Source organism: Vulpes vulpes, chromosome 11, assembly GCF_048418805.1.
Source record: "Vulpes vulpes isolate BD-2025 chromosome 11, VulVul3, whole genome shotgun sequence".
Taxonomy (NCBI): Eukaryota; Metazoa; Chordata; class Mammalia; order Carnivora; family Canidae; genus Vulpes; species Vulpes vulpes.
In genome coordinates, this window is record NC_132790.1 from 3,323,465 (window position 1) to 3,349,500 (window position 26,036).

At 36.6% G+C, this 26,036-nt stretch overlaps 1 long non-coding RNA gene and 1 other non-coding gene across 2 annotated transcripts; one reads left to right on the plus strand and one right to left on the minus strand.

Annotated features, from left to right (window-relative positions):
- Window positions 1–309: 309 nt before the first annotated feature.
- On the minus strand, window positions 310–15,062 carry LOC112934723 (uncharacterized). The gene is made up of 4 exons (XR_003238028.2): window positions 14,667–15,062; window positions 13,090–13,124; window positions 12,039–12,102; window positions 310–589 (listed from the first exon to the last, which is right to left on the minus strand). It is a non-coding gene; the product is annotated as an uncharacterized lncRNA (long non-coding RNA).
- On the plus strand, window positions 11,468–11,574 carry LOC112934730 (U6 spliceosomal RNA). The gene has a single exon (XR_003238029.2). It is a non-coding gene; the product is annotated as a U6 spliceosomal RNA (small nuclear RNA).
- Window positions 15,063–26,036: the final 10,974 nt, after the last annotated feature.

Below are 26,036 nucleotides of genomic sequence, written 5' to 3' on the forward strand. Positions count from 1 at the left end.
AAAGATCTGGCAAATGCTATCTCATATCATTCCTTCTTACTTGGAATCTATTATCTTTTTAAAACAGTATGTGTAGACACACACTACGTGTGATGTCCTGTCATTTATGATCATCCTGTTATGTTTTGTACATGATTATAAGATGTGGAAGCTTTCCTGGAATATCTAAGCCCATGAAGAAAAGCAGCAACAAGGTGTCAATATAATTTCATTATATGTATTCTCCTACTTCATTCAATTTTTCATAGATCTTTAGTAACAACCTATTAAATTAAAGGCATTTTGTAATATATATTTATTTAGTGAAAAAGAGAAGAGAGCCTGAGTGGCAGAGGGTGGAGGGACAGAAGGAGAGGGAGAGAGAATCCCAAGCAGGCTCCCTGCTCAAAGGGGAGCTCAACACAGGGTCGATCTTAAAACCCTGAGATCATGACCTCGGTCAAAATCAAGAGTTGGATGCTTAAGGGACTGAGCCACGGAGGTGCACCTAATTTGCGTGCCATTTGAAGAGAGAAGTGTTTTCTCTGTCCTTTTGTCCCATCCTTATTTTCTTTCTCTCTTCACACCTTTGGTTCCATTCGTCATTTAGCTAAAGAGACAACAAATACAAATTAAGATAGTATCTCGGACTTCGTGAGCCTTATATTAAAGAGTCTGCTAAAAATAGTTTCATATTCACACAACCCTATGTCTTTCCCATAGTGGTGTGCCAAAATGTATTTGGGCATTATATTTCATATGTCTGGAACTTCACCTTTACTATTAGAATTTATCGTAAGAAATAATTAGATCATTTCAGTGGTTCTCTTCTTAGCTATTCAGTCTGCTTCAAAGCAGTGATTGTCTTCTCCACTAACTTTCAGGACCAAGCATATCACAATATATATATATATTTTAAGTTTTTATGTAAATTCCAGTTAGTTAACATATGGTGTCATATTAGTCCCAGGTGTGCAATAGAGTGATTCAGCACTTCCCTACATCACCCAGTGATCGTAGCAGCAAGCACACTCCTTAATCCCCATCAATAGTTTATCCACCCCCCCACCTCCCCTCCAATAACCATCAGTTTATTTCCTGTAGTTAAGAGTCTGTTTCTTAAAAAAAAAAAAAAAAAAAAAAAAAAAAAGTCTGTTTCTTGGTTTGCCTTGTTCTCCCATGTTTTTTTTTTTTTTTTCCTTTGCATGTTTGGTTTGTTTTTTTACACTTCCACATATGAATGAAATCATATGGTATTTGTCTTTCTGTGACTGATTTCTTTCCCTTAGCATAATAGTCTTCAGCTACAGCTGTCATTGCAAGTGGCAAGATCTAGCATGTCATATTTTTCTTGCAAGTTCTTTAACTGGGTGTATTATTGTGATATATAGTAAATTACATAACAGCGGGCACCAACCAACAGGACTGATGCTGCTTCTATGCTTGAGTCCAGGAATGCTCTGTTGGAAGAGTTATTAACCATTTAGTGTCTGGATAATAGCAAGTCCAGGCAATTCAGAGGAATGGGCCAGGATGACCTACGTAATGACTATTTACCAAGTAATACAGAAGCATTTCAATATTTTAAGCATTCTTAATGCTATCCTGGCACATACTTTTATATAACAGTTTCTTTATAGCAGATTTGTCTCTCCACCTGTGCTGTTTATTGCTCATCACTCTCACGAGATAATATTCTCCAACACTGTCTCTGTTCTAAGAACTAAACTATAATAACTAGAGATGACTAATGAATAAATAGATGACCTATACTGGTGCTTGATATTTCACTATATATGTCTTCTATTAAGAAAAAAATGTCCTATACTCTCTTCCAAAGTACCTAGAATTATTTTTTACCTTTTTTTTTAAAAGATTTTATTTATTTATTCATGAGAAACAAAGAGAGAGAGGCAGAGACATGGGCAGAGGGAGAAGCAGGCTCCCTGTGGGGAACCCCATACGGGACTTGATCCCAGGACCCCAGGGTCATGACCTGAGCTGAAGGCAGACGCTCAACCACTGAGCCCCCCAGGTGTCTCATTTTTTTCTTGATTTGTATTTGGAAAGCATAGTTTTTATATTTGTTTTTTTTAATTGTTTTGTATATTTTTATTGGAGTTCAATTTGCCAACATATAGCATAATACCCAGTGCTCATACTGTCCAGTGCCCCCCCTCAGTGCCCGTCACCTAGTCACACCATCCCCCTGCCCACCTCCCCTTCCACTACCCCTTGTTCGTCATCCAGAATTAGGAGTTGCTCATGTTCTGTCTCCCTCTCTGATAATTCTCACTCATTTTCTCTCCTTTCCTCTATAATCCCTTTCGCTATTTTTTATATTTCCCGTATGAATGAAGCCATATAATGTTTGTCCTTCTCTGATTGACTTCTTTCACTCAGCATAATACCCTCCAGTTCTATCCATGTTGAAGCAAATGGTGGGTATCCTTCCTTTCTGACGGCTGAGGAACATCCCATTATATACATAGACCACATCTTTATCCATCATGTGTTGATGGGCACCGAGTCTCCTTCCACAGTTTGGCTATTGTGGACATTGCTGCTAGAAACATCGGGGTGCAGGTGTCCTGCCGTTTCACTGCATCTGTGTCTTTGGGGTAAATTCCCAGCAGTGCAATTGCTGGGTCGTAGGGCAGATCTATTTCTAACTCTTTGAGGAACCTCCACACAGTTTTCCAGAGTGGCTGCACCAGGTCACATTCCCACCAACAGTGCAGGAGGGTTTCCCTTTCTCCACATCCTCTCCAACATGTGTGGTTTCCTGCCTTGTTAATTTTCCCCATTCTCACTGGTGTGAGGTGGGACCTTATCATGGTTTTGGTGTGTATTTCCCAGATAAGCCTAGTCTTTATAAGTAGGAACATTCCACCTAGTTGAGAATTTGGCAGAGCTTGAATCCACACCCATAATAGAAGAAAGAATACTTCTCAAGGAGTTATTATGGTTCATCATGAAGTTAACCTGACAGACAATAGCTATGGTTTATTAATACTATAAAATATTAATATTAAAAATTGATACTATATAAAATGTTGCTAAGGAGCTACGGATAAAATACATAACAAAATTGTATAGATGCTGGGGATCCCTGGGTGGCTCAGTGGTTTAGCGCCGCCTTCCACCCAGGGTGTGACCCGGGGTCCTGGGATTGAGTCCCACGTTGGGCTCCCCCCAGGGAGTCTGCTTCTCCCTCTCCCTGTCTCTCTCTCTCTCTCTCTTTTTTGAATAAATAAATATTTTTTTAAAAAAATTGTATAGGTGCCACAATTACTAAGTCAGTAGTGAATATATTCCATAGATACTTTTATCTAGTTGAGTATTATTGAAGATAATGGTCTTTTCTTTTTGGCTGTCATCTTTTTAAATATAAATTTAAATCCAGTTAAGTAACATATAGTGTATTAGTTTCAGAGGTAGAGTTTTGTGATTCATCAGTTGCATACAACACCCAGTGCTCGTCCTTCATGCCTGTCACCCAGTTACCTCATCCCCCCACCACCCACCCTCCAGCAACCCTCAGTATCCTATAGTTAAGAGTCTCTTCTGGTTTGCCTCCCTCTCTTATTTTGTTTTATTTTATTTTTCCCTCCCTTCCCCTTGATCCTTAGTTTTGTTTCTTAAATTCCACATATGAGTCAGAATCATATGGTATGTGTCTTCTCCAAATGACATATTTCACTTAGCATTGTACCCTCTACCTCTATCGACATCTTTACAAATGGCAAGGTTTCATCCTTTTTTTGCTGGGTGAGTAATATTCTATTGTGTATATAGACCACATCTTCTCTCTCTCTCTCTCCAATGTGCCTAAATATCTTTTCTCTTCCTTTTTAATTTATTTTTTGCTTTTGTCATTTTTAAAAAGATTTATTTATTTATTTGAGAAAGTGAGAGACAGCGAGAAGGGGGAAGGTCAGAGGAAGACGGGAGAGAGAATCTCAGGCAGATTCCTGCTGTGTGTGGAGCTGAATCTGCGGCTCAACCCAACAACCTTGAGATCATGACCTGAATTGACACCAAGACTTGGACTCAACCAACTGAGCCACCCAGGTGCCCCTACCCTTACTTTTTTAATGTAGCATTTAACTCTCTGATGTACTATAATGATATTTTTTGAGATTTAAAAAATTTATTTGGTCACTAAGCATTGCCTATATCCACCCTCTTGAATATATACTAGATCAAGCGAGGAATCGTGTCTCTTTTTCACTGATGTATTATAAACACTTAAAACATAGAAGGTCCTCCATAAATATTTAGTTGAATGAATATATGATCACTACACTGTAATATGCCATAGAAAGTTGTAGGATTTTAGATCCTGTAGTAAAAGTTGTTATCAAAACACTTCATTGGAATTGAGTTAGTGCTCAATAAATAATACATACAATAATAATAGTACTAATATTAGTATAAAGATATATGGTCTCATGTTTTTGGTAATCATATTGCTACCAATTTATCTGACATCTAGTTATCTGGTTTCCCAGATTTAAAACTTTCCTCAAGTATTGGAGTCATTTTCTGTAATATTGTTGACATTTTTTATATCTCTCCTAATTTTTATTCTATTTGTTTTATCAACTTGTTACATCAGTTACCAAGACAATTGTGTTAAAATCTTAAAATCTATCATGTTTGTGAATTTATCAATTTATCCTTCTAGTTTTGAGAGTCACCTTTTAATTGTAAAACAGGTAACTTCTGAAATATATTTGCTAATGATGCATTGTTATACTTACATTTTCAAATACATGTCAATATAAACATTAAGATTAAAAGAAATCTCATGGACCAGTTGCAATCAAGAATTATTTACTCAAATAAGGATGTGTACACATATGATAAAGTATAGATCTCTTCAGTGGATAAGCTAGGGAGGGAGAAGTTATGGAATCTGGCTTAAGACTCTTGAATCCATATTTTAAAAGACTAATAAATTAAAATTAATATAATATAAATTGAGTTAAAAATTTATATAATATAGCACATTTACTTAGTGTACAAGGAAATATCAAAATGAAGAAATCACACTGTTATTCTAAAAATAGATTTCAAGGAGGAGGGCAAGGACTTGAGTTCTGGTTCTGGTTCTATCTCCAAGCACATAAGCCTGAAAATGATGTTAGTTCTCCATGTTTCCATCACCCCTCACCCATGAAGAAGGAATAACAATGTCATTCTATCAATCTGATGGGTAACGCTGGTATTGAGACGTTAGATCAAGTTAGATCCTAGAAGTAGGGATCCCTGGGTGGCGCAGTGGTTTAACGCCTGCCTTTGGCCCAGGGCGCGATCCTGGAGACCCGGGATCGAATCCCACGTCGGGCTCCCGGTGTATGGAGCCTGCTTCTCCCTCTGCCTATGTCTCTGCCTCTCTCTCTCTCTGTGTGTGACTATCATAAAAAAAAAAATTTATAAAAAAGTTAGATCCTATAAGTATAATACAATTGACAAACATAAAATATTTTGCAAATGCAAAATTTTCTTAAAATCACTTAAACTGTTAAAAACAGTTACCCAGAAAAATCTCCCTAATTTGAAGGTGTATATGCACCCCCTCTGCATATTGCAGCATTATTTACAATAGGCAAACTATGGAAGCTGTGTTAATTGTCCATCAATAGATGAATGGATAAAGAAAGGTGGTCTATATACACAATGGAATATTATTCAGCCATACAAAAGAATGGAATCTTGCCATTTGTAAAGATGGATGGAACTAGATAGTATTATGCAAAGTGAAATAAGTCAGAAGAGAAAGACAAATACTATTTGATTTTACCCATATGTGTAATTTATGAAACAAAACAGAGGAGCAAAGGAAAAGAGAGAGAGAGAAACCAAGAAACAGACTTTTAACTGTAGAGAATAAACTGAGGGTTACCAGAGGGGAGGTAGGTGGGGAGATGGGTGAAGTAGGGGATTGGGATTAAAGAGCACACATCATGATAATAAAATAAAATAAAATTATAAAAAATGCGAAAAAGTGAATGGAAACCTAAACTGTGACCTCCTTATGCAGTGGAAATCAATGACCTACTGAAATGTACCACAAAATGAATGGATCTCAGAAATATTATGCTGGGGGGCAGCCCGGGTGGCACAGTGGTTTGGCGCCGCCTGCAGCCTGGGGTGTGATCCTGGAGACCCTGGATCGAGTCCCATGTCGGGCTCCCTGCATGGAGCCTGCTTCTCCCTCTGCCTGTGTCTCTGCCTCTCAGTCTCTCTCTCTCTCTCTCTCTGAATAAAATAAATAAATCTTAAAAAAAAGAAATATTATCCTGAATGAAATAATTTGAATGGAAGAAGTTTATTCATACAAATATTCTAGAACAGGCAAGATAATCTACAGTTTTAGAATCAGAAAAAAATTTCTCTGGGGTGATGGAAATGTTCTATAATCTGGTTGCATTAGTGCTTATATGGATTTAGATATTTGTCAAAATAAACCTGTACTCTCAAATCTACACATTTTTTTGTATTTGGTATAAAAGTCACAATTTAATAAGCTATGTTTCAATAAAGCATGGTTCTTCAAAGATAAATAGACAAACCACTTAAAAATTAGAAAAAACAAAAAAAATGAAATTATAAAATGTGAGATTCAACAGAAAAGTCATTTTTCATTTACTTGTTTACTTTAAATTTATTTTTTAAATGCTTAATAATGAACTCTGGAGTAAATATCTTTGCTTTATAGGGTCTGAGTATAATTTTTCTCTATATTTGACAAAGGCTTTTCAGCACATTATTGTATATAGAACTTAAAATACACATAATTCACAATAAGATTATCTGGGGCTTATTCCAGTCTCTTCAAAGCATGATCACAATCTTTGTGTTCTTACAGGACAAAAGATTGACACACAATAAACTGTTCTGTATGCCTGTGGGATAATATCGAGTTTAGATCAGTGATTTTGGCTTTCATAAGAAATATTTATAATTATATCCCCATTTCTTAGCCTTATTGCTTCCTCATAAACCTCTGAAAAGACTGATTTCCACTGAACTGCTTCATTTGGCATTGCTCTTGTCTTACAGTTAGAGAGGTCACAAACCAGAAATAAGAGCTCTCAGGTAGGGCCGAAATGTTTATCCAGCTTGCCTTAGCGGTTACATTGATTTTGTCTACTGCAGTCCCCTCAGCACTTAATTTGTTTTTGTATCGTGATCTGGAATTCACAGCTAGAAAATTAACAAATAAACTCCTTTAAATTGAACTTTTGTTACTGAACATGAGAAAAATCCTTTTTTTTTTTTTTTTGTTTACTCTGGCAGTTCAGTACGTTAAACATTACAAAGAGACTCTAGAAATTTTATTGCTCCTCATCCTTTAATCATCCTTTAGTCACTCATTTATCCATCCATTACTTCACGGGGTTTTCCATTTATCACTTCAGCTACTTGCAAGTAGTCAACCCAGCTACTTGCCATCCCGCCCATTAATCCTTCATCTTCCGCTCATTACATACCTCCAGTGCGTCATCTGTGCATCTGTACCAGGGCTATCTACACACTTACCAATCCATCCATCGTCCATCCTTCATCCATCCACTCATCCACCTAACTTGGCATCCACCTAGCCACCCCACATTAGTAAAACAGATTGTGAATTTGGCCTAGTAGAGATTTCGGGAATAAGAAAGAATTTCATAAAATTTTTCATAAAACTTACCTCACACAAGAGAGGAGGTGAAGCTTATTAGTTATTACATTTTTTTAAAGTTGTAAGTGATTTTCAGATAACTTTCTGATGTTTTCATCCCTATTTACTTAAATCATGAATATTCATAGCAATGTGGTTACATAGGTAAGCAACTACTTGTGAAATCTGAGGAAAATACAGATACCTTGGGTTCGATCCAAACTTTCAGTTTAGAATATCCAGCAATTTAGTCTCAGCAGCAAATATTTTGACCACTCCACATTGATTTAGGTGCATAGCCAGTATTCAGAACCACTGGCTGCCGAGAAATCTTACAGTGCAGTTTTCATCCAATAGTATGTTTCCATAACTCACCTCAGGGGATCATAGGTATAGGTCTGAATCAGGCTTACCATACAGCGTAAATCTCACGTTGTGCAAAGCTATACAAAAATCAATATAAACCAACATATTTAATCTGTGTTTACAGTTGTTTTTTTTTAAAAAGCCTGCGCATGTTAATGAAATGGCATGTTTTATAACAGACTTACATTTATCAAGAAAAAAAAAAGATTAGATTTCTTTATAGTTGACTCTCCTTACAGTTTTATAGAGAACTCCTTCTCCATCTTCCAGGAGGAAATAATACCGGAGACATATTTCTGGATAATCTGGTCACAGCTCATTAAAGCAGGAGAGGTGTTTTTGTGAGTGGTGGGTTGAGAGTCTAAAATTCATTGATCCTTTTCTCTCTCTCTTTTTATTCAGCAAAGTTAAGGTAAATCATCTGCAGCCTGGTGATTTCTTTATTCTTCTTTTGAAACTCCCCTGTGTAATAAATATCCCTCCCCAAACTCTGTATAATAAGCAGAGTTGATTTACAGCCTCAAGCCTGCTTTCTAGAAGCATTTGTGGAGACTTTCTCTCTGTCTTGCTTTTAGGATTTTATGAATATTAGACTGTAATTTGCTCTGTAGCTGGTCTGGAATCTGTCTTTCAAACCCAATCAATTCTCATATGCAGATATAGATTGAGGATGGCAAGAGAAGAAATGGAGAAACAAATATGATATAAAACTTTTGTGGCCTAATAGTCATTGCTGGTAAGTCTGGGAAGTTAGCTAAGGGGATGGTTCATGGAGAACTTTCTATGCCATAGAAAAGAGGCTGGGCTTCATCCTATAAGGTTCAGGAAGCTATGAGGGATTTGAGAGAGGAGGGAATGAACCCATCTGCATTTTGGACAGACAACTACTCAAGCTACAGTATGCGAGACACTATTCATGCTGCTTAAGTAGTCCATGGAGGAGAGGACTGAGGCAGGGGGAATTGTGTGGTAGGCCCTGCAGTGATTCGGAGGAAACAATAATTAATTAGTTAATTTAAATTCATTTTAATTTTGTGTCATCATAAATACATGTGCGATCACTTTTGGCATGACTCTTACATCTCCTGCTTCGCTAATTCCCAGAATTAGACAAGTAAGATCCTCTGCTTCATCGTTTTGGGGTTTTCCTATTATTAAAAACAGCAGGGAGAAAGATGTGGAAGGGAGGGATGCATTTTGACATGTGAATACGTCGCTAAGTCTCTGAAACTGGCAAATAGGAGTCCGTTCTGAGAAATATGCTTCACACCAGTGGCAACTGGTGGTTCATTCTGAGATGTTGTCCAGGTTGCAAAGGACTTAGGATTTCACTGCAAAGATTTCAGGGGAAAGAATTTGTCTTTGCTGCTTTCAGTCTCATTGCTCTGAGTCAGAACTCTGCATGGATGCAGCAATGAGCATGTGAATCTTATTTAAGATGCTCTATCCAGGGGCACCTGGGGGGCTCAGTGGTGGAGCATCTGCCTTTGGCTCAGGGCATGATCCTGGGGTCCTGGGATCGAGTTCCCCACCTGCTTCTCCTTCTGCCTGTGTCTCTGCCTCTCTCTGTGTCTCTCACTAATAAATAAATACAATCTTTTTTTAAAAAGATGCTCTATCCCTAACAATTTTCAATTAAATTCAGAAAGCTATACCCAAACTGAGTAGTAAAGCTTAAGATCTTTAGCCTGCCACACAAGGGTTCCAATATCTTCTCAACTTCCGCTGGGCTGCCTCTGATACCTTGAGCTATTTGTCTTTTCCAAGCTCTCCAAGTGGCCCTGTCTCTGTGCATTTGTTCAAGTTGACCTCTCTTTTGGTGTCCCCTCCCCCATTCCTACACTCGGGTGGCCCCTCTTTCTAAATTCACTTCACAGTTTAATTTCTCTCTGAAATATTTCTTACACTCCTCAACCATTTCAGCCCCCTCACGCTACCCCCCAATCTATGCAGTCTTCCAACGCTACACTTTTCCAGGTTATTCTGAGAATTTTACGAATTTTAATGCACACATGATCAGCAAATCAGCATTTAAGTTTACTTAAGAGAGGCTCAAAAAAGCAATCAGATTATTTTAGAAAAAAAAACTCCTATGTATATAATCAAAATTAGAGCTTCCATCTGTTAATCCCAGAAAAAATACATTACAGGCCATCGATAAGAAAAATGTAATCCTTCAGATCTTTTTCCAGAGGGCAATTGGCAGCAACCAAGTTAATGAATTGCATTTAGTGCTTGTTCTCAATACCCATTTCACTTCTTTAATAAAGAAGCCTTTATTTGGACAAAACTTTTATTTGGACAAAATATTCCAGGGACGATCTCATTTCAGAAAAGCTATAAAGAGCTTGCTTTTTGGTAGCCTGCTACCTACCAGAGACCATAAGCTGAGTCCCCTCTTGAATGAGCTGAAGAAGCTTTTGCTTCTACAAGGTTTAAATAAACAAAACAAATGTTTTACTTCAGGTGAAATGATTGAATTGCTCTCTGCTCACCTACAAGGGCAGCTGTGTAGCTAGAGGAACAACTGGCCTGGAACATATTCCGCATAACACAAAGATTGAAAAGTACGAGGCTCTGAGTTAAAAAAAAAAAGTGCAACATATATCTTGAAAGGGAAAAAGTAATAATTTAAGATTCTGATAAAGTAGTCTGAAAGCTCCTTGAGAAATACAACATTTTTGAAAAGTGGGTAGCAGTTCATTAATAGTTTATAGAAATTTGTAGAAAGAGAATATTTCCATGTCAGGAATACACGCACAACAACACCTGACTATTACCACCTTCACTAAAATTCCAAACTTCTAGTTGTTGACACGTAGTGGGAAATGTAGGATATACCAAACTGTCAAGTGGGGTAAAGATTATTCAATGTCAAAGAAGACATGAAATGAAGAGTTATTGGTATTTATAGTTTCAGACTCTTTTTGCCTTTTAATTGCTGCCTAAGTGGCAGGAGTTCCTGGCATTAACATGACTTTAATAACCTCCTTAAATATCAACCTGTCTCACCCTCCTTTTCCCATCTGCCTTCAACTGTACCATGAACAACCCAGTGCCTTCTCATTTCTGCTGAAAATGCAAACCCTCCTGGGAATGGGAACCAGGTGCATGATCCAGTTAAATTCTCCTTCCGAGGGGGATTTGAGAAATTGAGCATAGAGGACAAAGAAGTTAGGCACTGAGGATAGAAAATGAAACAAAACACGAAACCAGGAAGAAGAAGGAGGAAGGGGTGCAAGGAGGATGAGAAGAAAAGTAAAAGCATGAGTGCAGGGATGAGACCTTGTCTCTCTCTATAGATGGGAGCCCATATTTTCTGTCTATATCTACAACATCAGTTTTTGCTGAGAAAGGGATACGCATTTTCTAACAAAACTAGCAAGGGGAAAATAGCTTGATTATAGTGCACCAATTTCTAACCACCAAAATTAAAATAATAGTGGAGTGCTTGCTTCGGCAGCACATATACTAAAATTGGAATGATACAGAGAAGATTAGCATGGTCCCTGCGCAAGGATGACACGCAAATTAGTGAAGCGTTCCATATTTTTTAGAAATGACAAGTACCCACCATTTGCTCCGACATGGAGGGACCTGGAGGGTATTATGCTGAGTGAAATAAGTCAATCAGAGAAGGACAAACATTTTATAGTCTTTCATTTGGGGAATATAAAAAGTAGTGAAAAGGAATAAAGGGGAAAGGAGAAAAAATGAGTGGGAAATTTCAGAAAGGGAGACAGAACATAAAGACTCCTAACTCTGGGAAACGAACAAGGGGTAGTGGAAGGGAGGTGGGCAGGGGGTGGGGGTGATTAGGTGATGGGCACTGAGGGGAGCACTTGATGGGATGAGCACTGGGGTGTTATGCTATATGTTGGCAAATTGACCTCCAATTAAAAATATATTAAAATTTTTAAAAAAATAATAAAAAATCAATTTGATTAGGTGAGATATCTTCAATATCTTCCAGTTTTAACATTGATTTTATATATTAAAGATATTTAAGATAACATACCTCCCGCAAATGTAACTGTCACAGTCTCTCTGAGAATATGCCTATTATCTGTAGTCCATTGAAGCTGAAATGAGAACATTTATTTCAGTAAAAACAATAAAGCATTTATATTAAAAAACAAAAAATAAAATAAAATAAAATAAAATAAAAAATAGTTGAGACAATCCTTTCAATACTCTGCCTTGGCTGAATGAGCCTCGTGTTAGTTGCAATGGGATTTATAAATTTCATTCCCATGAATTATTAATTTGGGCTCATTGATTTGGATTAAGTCTTTATTATCTTAGCCTCCTACACTATTGTCTGACATTCAGAAGACATTATAAACCATCATTAGTTGAATTGATGGGTTAATTTTATTACTAAATTCCTTAAAAGTGAGAGAGGAACCCCCTTTTTCCAGAATGTTAAAGTCCAGACTTCAAATATGCAGACATATAGAGCAAATAATTCAGTCCTAACAAACATATTGCAGTGCATTTATGTTACAGAGAACTAGTATAAGAAGAATCTAGGCATTAGTAAACAGAAAAGCAGATATAAATATTCTCCAAGGGAAGAAACATACAGATGATTCTTAGAAGTCTAAAAAGTGCAGGGAAGGCTAGATTATTTTTTCTAAATGTCATGTTAGGTGAAATGCTCTCACTGAAGAGGCATTTTTATGAATGTGATAATAATTCATTAATTACACAAAATTTTTCTTTACAAATTTAGTTTTATACAAAAGTTTTACATCCCACATCTTGAAGCTCTTATCTGTGAATAAAGCCTATGATATTAGCATTATTTTTTTGACATTCTGATTTTTTAATCAGTTCTCAGTAATAAATCTATGGATTTCCTCCAAACAGAAGTCCAGAAAAACATTTTATCAAGAAACAAAATTGATGACATCCAGACAGAAGTGAATTGAGTTTCTATTTTTCAGATTGGATAAAAACAATTGGTGCCATTCAGCGACTAGCAGATCAATCAGATGGTCCACTGGAATCATCCATTATGTCTAAATAGAAGCAGAGAAATATAAATACAGGAGCTTGATACTCACAGATCTCACATGTTTGGGTAGGGTGCAGTATGAACCTAAGATAAACAATTAACACCATGTAATTTAATAGATTATATATATGTGATATATATATTTTTGTATATATATACAAAATAAATGTATTCACATGTAGCTTTAATTACATACATAATGTACATATGCATATACATTATGAAAATTATATACATATTAAGAACAATGAATGATACCTATGATTATTGCCCTCTTTTACATTATCCTGTGAGAAATTCAAGTAGCAGCTAAACATATGAGTTTTGATTCCATTTTTAAGACAATCATATAAAGTATATATGTACATGTGTTTGGCTACATGAAATTTCAGAAATAAGGAAAAGCATATACTTGTTTGTTATATATCAGACTATTATATTGCATGAATGTCTAGAAAATGAAACTCTATCTGCAATTAAAATTCAAATTGATATGTCTAAAGATTCCAGAAGCATTTATTTAAAGACTGGAAGGCAAAATATGCAAATGGAAACCTCTACTTGATTAGCTTATGTGATTATAGGTAATTTTCTTCATCAATTTATTATTTATGTTACTTTCTGTTATTTACAGAGTTATGTCATTTTAATAGAGTTTAATATGTCAATATAGTTACAAAATAATCTATATGGTTATATATTTCAATACAGACTTCAAACTTAAATTTAAACATTAAAACAGAATTAAAGAAAATGTATTATATCAGTGTAAAATATTATTGAAGATGCTGCTGGTAATGCATAAAAAGAAGAAAGTAATAAAGAGTTGAGACCTGAATGGGTTCTTCTGTAGTTTTTGCTATTTCTATTTAGGATCTGTTCCCTTGTCTAAACTAAAAGCTGACTGTCAGAGTTTTTCTGGGCTCCTAGTGTCTGAAAGTGCCCTACTTGGAGTTGGTATTCAGGGAATATTAGTCACTAAAGGTGATTCCAAAGTAGAGTGACTCAGAATTCAGAACCTTGGTGTGACAATGTTTATTACTTCATCGTAACAACAACTGCAAATCATAAGGAGTTGTTTTGAAAAAAAATCTGAAATTTCCACTAGTTTGGTCTTCACAGAACTTCTTAAGAACACAAAAGAGGAAACATTTTATAAATAAAATGCAATGGTATTAAGGCATGTCATTCCTCTGATGTCTTGGGCTTTCTTGAAAAACCGCAGCAGATTATTTTAAAAATCCACAGCAGTGCACTCCCCCAAGATACTGTATCTCTTAGTGATAATCTTTATGCCCCTATTATGGTGGTTCATATCTCTGCCCTTTCACTAGATTTGCAGCCTCTTATTTTTAAGAACTGTGTTTCTTTCATTTTATTATTTTTTTAAAGTTCTTATGGGTTTCCTTAGTGAAAAGGACAAATTAGGTATTCAACAAATGTTGAAAGAATTAAATACACAGTGGAAGGGTTGTATCCTCAGTCAGAGGACCTTATATCTAAAATGCCAAATATAGTTCTCTTTTGTGGTGCCTCTCTTTTTTTAGGGATGAAGCTGGACATCTCTTTCCCGGATACTGGCTGCCAGAAACTCATGGAAGTGGATAATGAATGCAAACTTTGTACCTTTTATGAGAAGCGTATGGCCACAGAAGTTGCTGCTGATGCTCTGGGTGAAGAATTGGAAGGGTTATGTGGTCTGAATCAGTGGTGACAATGACAAACAAGGCTTCCTCATGAAGCAGGGTGTCTTGATCCATGGGCATGTCCACCTGTTGCTGAGTAGGGAGCATTCCTGCTACAGACCAAGGAGGACTGGAGAAAGAAAGTGCAACTCTGTCCAGGGTTGGACTGTGGATGGCAATCTCAGGTTCTCAAGTGGTCACTGTAAAAAAAATGGGGGGAGAAGGATATTCCTTGACTCACCCATATTACTGTCCCAAAAGAGTTAGCAGAATCCACAAACTTGTTGACCTCTCTGAAGAGGATGTCCACCAGTATGTTGTGAGAATGCCACTAATCAGAGAAGAAATCGAGAAACAAAGTGCTCAAGATTCAGCATCTTGTTTCACCACGTGTCCTCTAAGACAAAAGTCAGTGTATTGCTCCAAAGAAACAGTTACTAAGAACAGGGAAGAGGCTGCCAAATTTGCTAAACTTTTGGCCAAGACAGTGAAGGACGTGAGAGAAAAATGCCAGAAACAGATTGCCAAGAGACAGAGATTATCCTCCCTGAGAGCTTCTACCTCTGTCTGAGTCCAGTTAAAAATGAGATTTTCTAAAAGTAAAAAAATTTAAGTGGCCTTACATGTATATAATGTATATAAACAATTGTAAAGAGATATTGTAGAATATTTAAAATTTTATATTTGAGAATAATCACTTTTGCAATGACTTATTTTAGATAAGAAAATTAAAGTTATGTTACTGTCTAAACAAATCATCTCCTCAGTTGATGCCAATGAATAGAGTTCCCAGAATCTCATTGTACTTAATTTATGTATGAAGTTCCCCATGACCCAGTTTTGATGTGCTCTCAGGGCTCAACATCTACTCATCACAGAAGCCTTATTCATAAATCAGGGTTACAAGATTGATTGGATGAACTGCTTGCTACTCGCCGCCAAGCACCTGCCTAGTTTACAAACAATGATTCTATTCAGTCATGTTAACAACAAAGTCATGAGCCTGTGCCTGTGTATATCTTCTATAAATATCTTATGGAAAAAAACAATTTCTTTCCAATCACTGTATAACATTCACATGAAATCACATTGTTCAAAATAAAATCATTTAGTTGTTTGGCTCTTTTCACATCAATTCTCTTTTAATTGTGTATTTCACCTATTTGTTCTGTTATTATTAACTTGCAGACATAGGTTTTGATGAGTGCATGTTCTTGTTACCACAGCTATATCCTCACATGATTTTAGGATGCCCTACTTCTCTAGCACATCTGTATGATCATAATTATGTGTAGTTGTCCCATCTTAAAATTCATAATTGGCAGTGTTTTATATTAATATGGTTTTAATCTAGAGGATATCTTGTATACTCTGTGGTCCAATACAGGAAAGTGTTCCTTTAACTAAAATGCAATATTTCAAAGTGAAACAGGAGCTTGAATCTAGTGCCTGAGACCATTCAGCCATCCAAAACATACAAAGAACTTATGCAACTCAACATAAAAAATAAACAATTTAAAAATGGTCAGAGAAGCTGAATGGATATTTTTCCAAAGAAGATATATAGATGCCCAATGGTTACACATAAATATGCTCAACATCGCTAACCATCAGAGAAGTGAAAATTAAAACCACAGTGGGATCTCACCTTACACCTGTCAGAATGGCTAGAAACAAGTGTTGCCAAGGATGTGAGAGAAAGAAACCCTCACGCACTATTGGTGGAAATGTAAATTGGTACAGTCACTGTGGAAAACAGTGTGAAGATTCTCAAAAAGTTAATACCATAAATACCGGCTGATCCAGTAATTCCACTACTGGGTATTTGCCCAAAGAACATGAGAACACTAATTCAAAAAATATATATGTGGACCCCATGGTCATTGCAGCATTTACAACAGTCAAGATTGAAGCAACCCAAGTATCCACTGATAGACGAATGGATAAGGAACATGTGCACACACACACCCACACACAGAGAAATATTACACAGCCATTTGTGATGACACAGACAGACCTAGAAGGCAGTATGCTGTGTGAAATAAGGCAGGCTGAGAAAGAAAAATTTTATATGATTTCATTCGTATGTGGAATCTAAAAACAAAACAATTGAACAAACAAACAAACAAACAAAAAGAAGAAATAGACCAGTAGATACAGGGAACAAATTGATGGTTGCCAGTGGGGAACAGGTGAAGGAATGGGCAAAAATGGGTGGAGGGCAGAGGAAGATACAGGGTTCCAGTTTAGGAATGAGTCAGTGATGGGAATAGAAGTGCAGCACAGGGAATATAGTCAACGCTACCTTGATAGCACTGTATGGCGACAGGTGGTATGTGTACTTGTGGTGAGCATAGAATAAAGTAGAGAGAAGCTGAGTCATTATGTTGTATACCCAAAAGTAACATAACATCGTGTGTCAACTACACTCAAATAACATTTTTTAAAAATAATTTAAATTGAAAAAGGTGTATTTTAGTTATAGCAAGGGTAAATTAATTTAATTTTCTCCTGTCTCTTTTGTCATATTCCAAAGTGATTAAGCAGCCTAGTGAATGTTTTAGTAAAAATATTTTTACCATTTTGGCCAATGCACCTGGACTGTTGTAGAGGAGACTCAGGAACCCAGACCTGGCTATCCACAAAGCTACCTAGAAATGGGCAATGATTACGATGCTCTCTTGGGTGGAGTCATTCTAGGCAACAGTGTAGAGCAACTTATGCCCATTATGCTAAACTACATACTCATAGTTTAAAGCTTAGAACAAAGTTTCTCTTACCAGAGTACAACAGCAGAGTGGCCTGGGGGACTCATAAAGCACAGATTTCTTAAAAAATCCCCAGAATCAGTAATTCTGGGATGAGGCCAGGTATCCTATGTTTCTGACAAGTTCCCACATGAGGTCAAAGCTGCTGGTCTCGGGATCACACTTGGAGAACCATCAAGTTAGTGACTTTCATTCTTTTTAAAGATATTCATAACTGGGCATAACTACCAGAAGCCACATTACTAACTGATCCAAATGTCCCTGAAAGCTTCTCGTGGTAAAGGCAGAAAAGGAGGTGTCCATCCTATACTGTGATTTCCTAATATCAATCACTTTAGAGTCATGGATAGTATAGGCAACTGGAAAGAGGGTGTTGACTCTCAAACCATTTATGGGTGTAATTATTTTTCCCCTAATATTTTTTTGTAACTTCAGGGACAATCATACTTTGATGATTCATTCACATTAAGAATGTAATCTCTATATTTTGCAAACACACATGAATCATATCTATGTTCATCTGCAGAACGGTTTGCAATTTGTTGAATGAGTGTTGAAAACGGCCCAGGTGGCCCAGGTGGCCAGAGGCATGGACCCAGGGATCCAGGATTCCTTAGGAAAAGCAGTGCAGACAGAAAGAAAACCTCATCCAGAAACAGCAATGCTAAACCAATGATCAAACATCAAGGACCTTAGAAGCTACAATTTGACAGCTGACTTAAAAAAAAAAAAGAAAGAAAGAAAGACTACTTCAAAATCTTCAGAAGCTATACGTGGATAATAAAACTTACCCACAACATAATTTAAATAATCAAAATAATGTCCTCATTTTAATATGAAAGCAATAAAAATGGGAAATTATAACAAATATAAATGTTTAAGCATGACTGCTTTGGAAACCTAATTAAGGGGCTAGAGGTTTGCACCTATCTGTAAAATAGTCATTAATGCAACAACTTCCGGTAAAGATTGTTACAAAAGTGTTAGTACAACTCAAATCTCATAATCAGCTCTGCTATTAGTGACATGATTGTATGGAATTTGTACAGTCCTTGGTAAAGTTCTGAATGAGACAAGCATTATTTTTCCTTAATTTGTTAGTTGAATACATTTATTTATTGTAAATTAAAAAATTCATAAAATGAGTAATATCCTTGAGAAACACTTTATGTTGATTTATAGAAACAGTCTACAGTCTAGGCTCAGGTAATCATGACCATGTGGTCAGGATTTTAAAGTTGTGTTGGGTGTGCAGCGATACTTTGTTTAGGGCAGTCCTGGCCATTGTAGGATGACTCATCATTACTTCCTAATCATTACGAAAACTGTAATACTGTCCTCCTCTCTAAGAGTCCCACAGTGCCTCCTGTGGGAAGTACCACCAACGCTAAAAACAACAGTTTCTAGATAGATTTTTTTGGTGAGCACTCCATTTTCACTACTGACAACTTACAGCAATTGTAGCCAATTATAAAATATTTGCTCAAAACACCATGCAACTTCGCCTAAAATGGGATTCTCAGTTTTCTTATAAAATCTTTTATTGTCTTTTGATAAAACTATTCACTTTTTGAGAGTTAGCTGAGGGCCGCCTGAGGGGCTCAGTCGGATGAGGGTCCCAATCCTGGGATCTGGCCCAGGTCATGGTCTTGGTCTTGCAATTGAGCCCTGTGCTGGGCTCTGTGCTCAGTGTGGAATCGGCTTGCTCCTCTCTCTCTGCTTGTCCCCCCATATTCTCTCACTCTCTAGAATAAATAAAATCTTTAAAAAAAGAGCTGAGGTGATACTTCTCTAGGAACATTCCCTAATTCTCCAGCCCAGATCCTGTCTTTAGTCTACACAGAGTCCTTCTCTGCTCTTATACTGAGCATTAGTAGTGAAATGATCGGTTTACAAATCCACTTCACCAACTGGGCTATAAAGCGTCCTTTAAGATGACAGGAGTATCTATCTGCAAAAAATACTGGACGTATTGCAAGCATCTGAATTTAGTATTACCTGATTTTCAGTTTCCAAAGGGCGTTCAGCTACTTCTCACTAGAGTTTCCAATTAAGTTAAAATGTTTCAAAATAGTTATAATCCTGATCTACCACCATTTTATTGTCCTGGAGAAAAAAAATTTCTGCCATCCAACATCCTAGGTTGACTTTTGTCGACCTTAAAGATAAAACAGGCTAGTTACTTGAGCAGCAAAGTGGGTTTGTTAGCAAAGGAATTGCAGTTTGGGACAAGCAGGCCAGAACAAAAACCTAGATAGGCAAGTTCAACAGGCAAAGGAGAGGAATGTTACTTGATAGAGAAAAAGCAGAAAGTGGGGAGGGGTCGTTTCAAATGGGTGGTAGCTGTTGCTCATTGCCCGAATTGCTGGGCAGGGAAGGACATCCTTTCTCCTGCTGGTGTAGGAAACCTGTAAGTGGATTTGCAAGGGGCATCTCCTCCCCATTGAGGTTTGGGATTGACGACCCTTCCTGCTGGGGTCTGTAATTGAGGGGCAGACCCTACTGGCCGAAGGTCCCTCGTATGACCTCCTGACTCCATTTCAAATGAGCTTTCCTGTATCAGTTTGCAAACTTCCAAGTTGGACTCCCTTGTGGAAAACATGCTACTTCAGATCTCTGAAGATCTCTCCAGATTTTTTTTTCCACTCCCTAAAATAGCAATCCTCTTGGCAAGAGAATCTGCTTCTTCTGTGATGATTATATCCCTGTCTTTAGTACAGTGCCCTGTCCTCCTGGTTTAGAAATTGGGACTAAATATATGGCGCACCATTCACTACAGAAGATTATTTTATAAAAGACACGTGTGCAAAAGCCTTGCAAAATGCTCCCTGTGGGTATATACGGAGGGCGGGGCGGGGGGGTGGTGGTGAGAGGGATGAGTGATAAGATTGAAGAGATCACTTAGCCATGAACTGAATGAGGCCTGTTGTGTTAGATGAAGGGAAACCTTTGAAGATATTTACTGGAAATCACATCTTCATGCTTACACTTTAGAAAAATCGCTATTCTGGAGCCTGAATTCATTTCTACATCCTCTACTGCACTTTCTGGGGCCTCTGGCAGTTAATTTACCCTCAGTGTTTATAGATAGAGAACAGAATGATTTTCTTTATGGTTTACTTCTTTTGGGCCAAATTTTATTAGATTGGTTGCAAATACGCACAGGAGTTTCCCCATCTGTATGTGTGCCCCCTTTCAACAGACTGCACAGCCCTCTTAGAGAAAAAGAGGAATCTACTTCTCCACACCTCAAGTCTGAGATGGCCCCGTGACTTCATGTGGCTGGTAGAAAGCAGCTGCAATAGCTGCATGTTAGTTCCAAGCCTAAATACTCAAAAGGTTTGGCCATTTCTACTTTTATCCTTGAAACCCCCCCCCCCATGCCGCCCCCCAACACGATCATCACTGTGCAACCATGGGCCAGCCAGTAGGCTGGGATGCTGCTCAAAGAGACCACACGGAGGAGAGACCATTCAGCTCAGCTGAGGGCATCTGGACCCAGGTAGCCCTTCCCTGACCCACCAAACGACCACATGCTCATGAAGAAATCCAGCTGAGGTCAGTTGAGTGTAATACAGCTGAAAAACCTGTTCAGCAGATTTATGGGAAAATATAAATGTTTACTGTTAGAAGCCCTTGGAGTTGGGCTGACATGGAACGCACACTATTATGGCAGTGGATGACTGGTACACAGACACTGCACAGTGTTTTAATACGTGGCTTTACTTAATGCCCATATCTACTTTGCAAGGCAAACATTATAGCCTTCATTTTGTAGAGGATAAATCTGAGGCTGAGACCGTTAATCTTCTTTCCCCATTGCCACTAAAATGATAAATCACAAAGCGGCGGTTTAAGTTTTGTCTACCTATTGCTAAAGCACACAATCTTCTCTGTCAGCTATGTGGTCTTTTCAAATTTCTCTGTCTTGAGAAAAAAAGAATAAAGTCAAATACCTTTGGTCTACCGTGCAACTCATGGACAAATGAGCTGAATCTCGGTGAAAAAAAAAAAAATATATCCATTGATTTAATCATTAATGAGTTTTTATTCCAAGAAGGCTACAGCCCCCTGGACAGGCAGTGTAAGTAATTATGCTTTAAAAAGCATCATCATTCCTAGAATAGAAACTAAAAAGAAATACGTTGCAAAATCATTACAAAGGGTTAGTAATTCCATCAGAATTACCACCATGGGTATTCTCACCCCAGCCTACCCAATTAGTGGGCATGAGTGATTGACTGCTGTGGTTGCAAACAGAATTCTCTCTTCTCAGCCTACGGGAAAAGCAAATTATTTTTTAAATGCCATCAGGAAAATTATCATTCCCTTTTCCTGAGGCCCAGAACATAAAAGTGCACTACATATTTCCACATTCTTGGGGAAAATGTGTTAGCTACTTAAGCCATATTCAGGTCACTTGTTTAAATAATAATGTTATGGGCAGCCATTGCGAGTCAGTAAACTTGATATAGCAACAACATCAGGGTTAACGTATTACAGAGAATATATTCACACCTGGCTTATAATTTTTGCATTAACTGGAACTTGCCAAAAATTCACTGCTGTGATACAATTGAATGTTCCTCGGCTACAAAAAAAGGATGAGATTATGTCATGTGCAACAGGATGGATGAACCTAGAGAGATGATGTGAAGTGAAATAAGTCAGCTAGAGAAACACACATGTACAAATTCACTTGTATGCGGAAAACAAATTGTTTTAAAGCTATAAGCTCTACTCATAAATGAGTTTAACTGTAACTCATAGGTTTCCTTATGTCCTATTATGTTTTGATCAGTTAGTCAAAATGTTCTTTCATTGTGATTTCTTTTTTTGACCTAACAATTTTTAAAAGAATATCATATTTCAAACATTGAAGGTTGTGTTATTAGTTTTGAGGTCAATTCTGTGATATTCAGAGAATATACTGAGATTTAAATCCTTTAAAATTTGCCGAAACTTTCTTTAAGACCAGCCATGAAAAAAAAAATTCCATTTGAAATAACTGTAAACTATGTACTTATTTGATGTCAGGTTACATGTGTCAGTTACATTAAATTTATTAATTGGATTGTTCAAATATTCTGTAATAGTTCTATCAGTTACTAAAAGATGTTTGTTAAAATCAAAAAAAAAAAAGGGGGCATATTGCGAGCACCAACATCGGAAGTCTAATCACCAAGAAACCAGTAACTCATCTCAGCCACAAGTCTCATGCTGTGTATTTATTAGAAGTGTGAAGTATTCCCAGACACACCTTTCTTTATTTCCTTTTCTTTCTTTTTTTTTTTTAATTTTTTGCAGGTTTTGAGAGGCTCCTTTTCCAGAGATGAGAAATCCCAACTGGTGTTCCTTTCAACCTATGAGTTCGCCTCTTGTGTCATCTTGTTTGGGCCTTTTTAGTTCCTATAGTTATTGAAAGTGAAACTCCAGGCTGCCTCCTCAGTTTGTAAAGTTCAGAGAACAGCAAACTTTTGCTTTCAATCTCTCTCACCATTGTCCCAAGAAAACATTTGTCTTCTTCATGAGCCAATGTATTTTTTGTTGTTGTTTTCTTTGTGTGTGCCTTTTTAATTTTTTTTTTTGCTATTGCTATGTGTTACGCAACTGGGAGTATATTGAACTCTAAACATGGAATCCACTATGAAGGTCTTTTTAAAATTATTTTTTAATTTTTAATTTTAATTCCAGTATAGTTAACGTACGGTGTCCTATTAGTTTCAGGTGTACAATATAGTCGTTCAGCAATTCTATGCATCATGACTCAGTGCTGGTCATGATAAATGTACTCTTAATTCTCTTCACCTATTTCACTCATTCCCCCATCTACCTCCCCTCTGTTAACCACCACTTTGTTCTCTATAGGTAACAGTCTGCATTTTGGTTTTCATTTGTTTGGTTGGTTTGGTTTATTCCTTTTATTCTTTATTGGTTTTCTCTCTTAAATTCCACATCTGAGTGAATTCGTACAATATTTTTATTTCTCCGACTTATTTCACTTAGCATTATACCACCTAGATCCGTGTTGTTGCAAAGGGTAACATTTCATTATTTTTTATGGCTGAGTAATATTTCATTGTGTGTGTGTATGGTATGTCTATACATATATATCACATCTTCTTTATCCATTTATCTATTGATGGACACTTGCTTGCTTCCGAGTTTTGGTTATAGTAATTAATGCTGCAGTAAACATAGGGGCACATATATCCCTTCAAATTAGTGTTTTCATATTGTTTGGGTACTCAGTACTGCAATTACTGGATTACATGGTAAATCAACTTTTAATTTTTTGAGGAAACCCTATAATGTTTTCCACAGTGGCTACACCAGCTTGCCTTCCCATCAACAGTGCATGAAAGTGCCTTTTTCTCCACATTCTCACCAACTCTTGCTGTTTCTTGTGTTTTTGATTTTAGCCATTCTGACAGGTGTGAAGTAATACCTCATTGTAGTTTTGATTTGCATTTGCCTGATGATGAGTGATGTTGAGCATCTCTTCATGTGTCTGGTAGCCATCTGTGTGTCTTTGGAGAAATATCTGTTCATGTCTTCTGCCCACTTTTAATTGGATTATTGGGGAGTTTTTTGTGTTGAATCGTGTAATTTTTTTAATGTATTTTGGATACTAATCCTTTGCCAGATATGTCATTTACAAATATCTTTTCCCATTAAGTAGGCTCTTTTGGTTTTGTTGATTATTTCCTTTGCTATATAGAAGTTATTTATTATTCTAATGTAGTCCCAATAGTTTACTTCTGTTTTTGTTTTCTTTGCCTCAGGAGACATATCTAGAAAAATGTTTGTATGGCCTATTACTGCCTGTGCTCTCTTCTAGGACTTTTGTGGTTTTAAGGAATCCACATTAACTTTTAAATATCTTTGATGTATGATATTCACTTGCATATCAGGTGTCTGTTCCTCTTTATATGTTTAGATATTTTTCTAAAAATTTCGAAAAACTTCTGTTCATCAAGTGAGATTTTCTCCCTTTTTCCAATCAAAGATAGTTTCAATTAAAGGATAATTCTAGTTATAGGGATTATGACTTAGTCTCCACCTACTTCCTAACTTCTCAAGTTTGTTTCCTTTGGCATTGCCTTAAAAAACTACAGATATGTATATTTATCTATAATTTAATATCGATTTATCAACCCTCAACTACATATATATATATAATTTAATCAAAACAACTAAGTGTATATATGCATATAAATGTATATTTTGTATGTAAAGTTTTGTTTTCATCATATTAGGTCTCTATTGAAGAAGATCATAATGACGTCTAATTGTTTATCATATCAAGTATCAGTTCCTCAGGCATTCTTCTCAAAAACACTGATTGTTCCCCATATGTTATTTCACATTAGGAGCATTCTCTTTGATTGATAAGTGAATTAAATCCAACAACTATTTTCTCAATTTTTTTTCTGTGTAGAATGTCCTGAACAAAACACAATTCAGGCCCTCAAGCATTTTGTTTCATACAAGGGTGCTAAAATAAGTATTCTAAGAAGTTTAAAAAGAAAAGATATGTGTTAGTTTTATAAGTGTTTGGGGTAAGATTAAATAATTATTTTAAGGTTATTTTCAGAAATGATAATGATATAATGATATTACAATGATATATTACCCAAAAACTTCTCATCAGTTTTTGATTAGAATAAGAATATAAAGTACACTGAGGAAAAGAGGATGAGCTCTCAGTTAAATTCACCTGGTCTGGGACCATGGCTCTATGAATCTCTAGCTATTTGGACTGACCTCTCTGGCCTGAGGCCCTAGTCATGGACATGGGAATAATGATGGTACCATCTCACAGAGCTGATAAAGGTATTGAGATAACAGAATTATAAAGCCTTTAGGGAGTGCATTTCTTTTATTTTTTCATCTGTGCCACCATATTCCTTAGTGCTCCCCAGACTTTAAGTCTAGTTAAAAAAGAAAAGAAAAGGAAAAGAAAAGAGTAGTGATCTCTTAATGGAGAATCTGTTTGGCTGGGACACTCCAGTGAAATAATGTTCTCAAATATTAAGGATGGAATTTCATTTAAGCTACCTGAAAATAAATTAGAGACCCAATAATTTCTTAAAGTTCAGCATGCTTTGGAGAGAGAACTAAATTAATTGTATTAATTAAATTAAATCCACTTGCTTATATGGATTTAAGACTTATTGGAATGGGAAGAAAAAGTATAGTGATGAAAATCTCCCAATGGTTAATGTTTGCCCAAAGGGTGAATGGGTTTGATGAAGGAGTTTTTAGTTGTTGTCCAATCATTAGAGAGATAAGTCTGTTTTACACGCTGGTTCCATGGGCAGGCCAAGTTGATATTGATTGAAAACCTGATTCTTCCTTAGAAAACAACTTGGAATGATTTATATCATTCCCTTTCCAAGGACAGTTATATGTCATCTATTGCAGAGAAATTTGGATCTATTTAACTTGAGGAAGAGAACAAATTGAGTTGTGTTGTCTTTTACCACTGGTTACATGCTTTCAGCTTGATGTCTATTTGAATCATTCTTGAACGTAAGGAG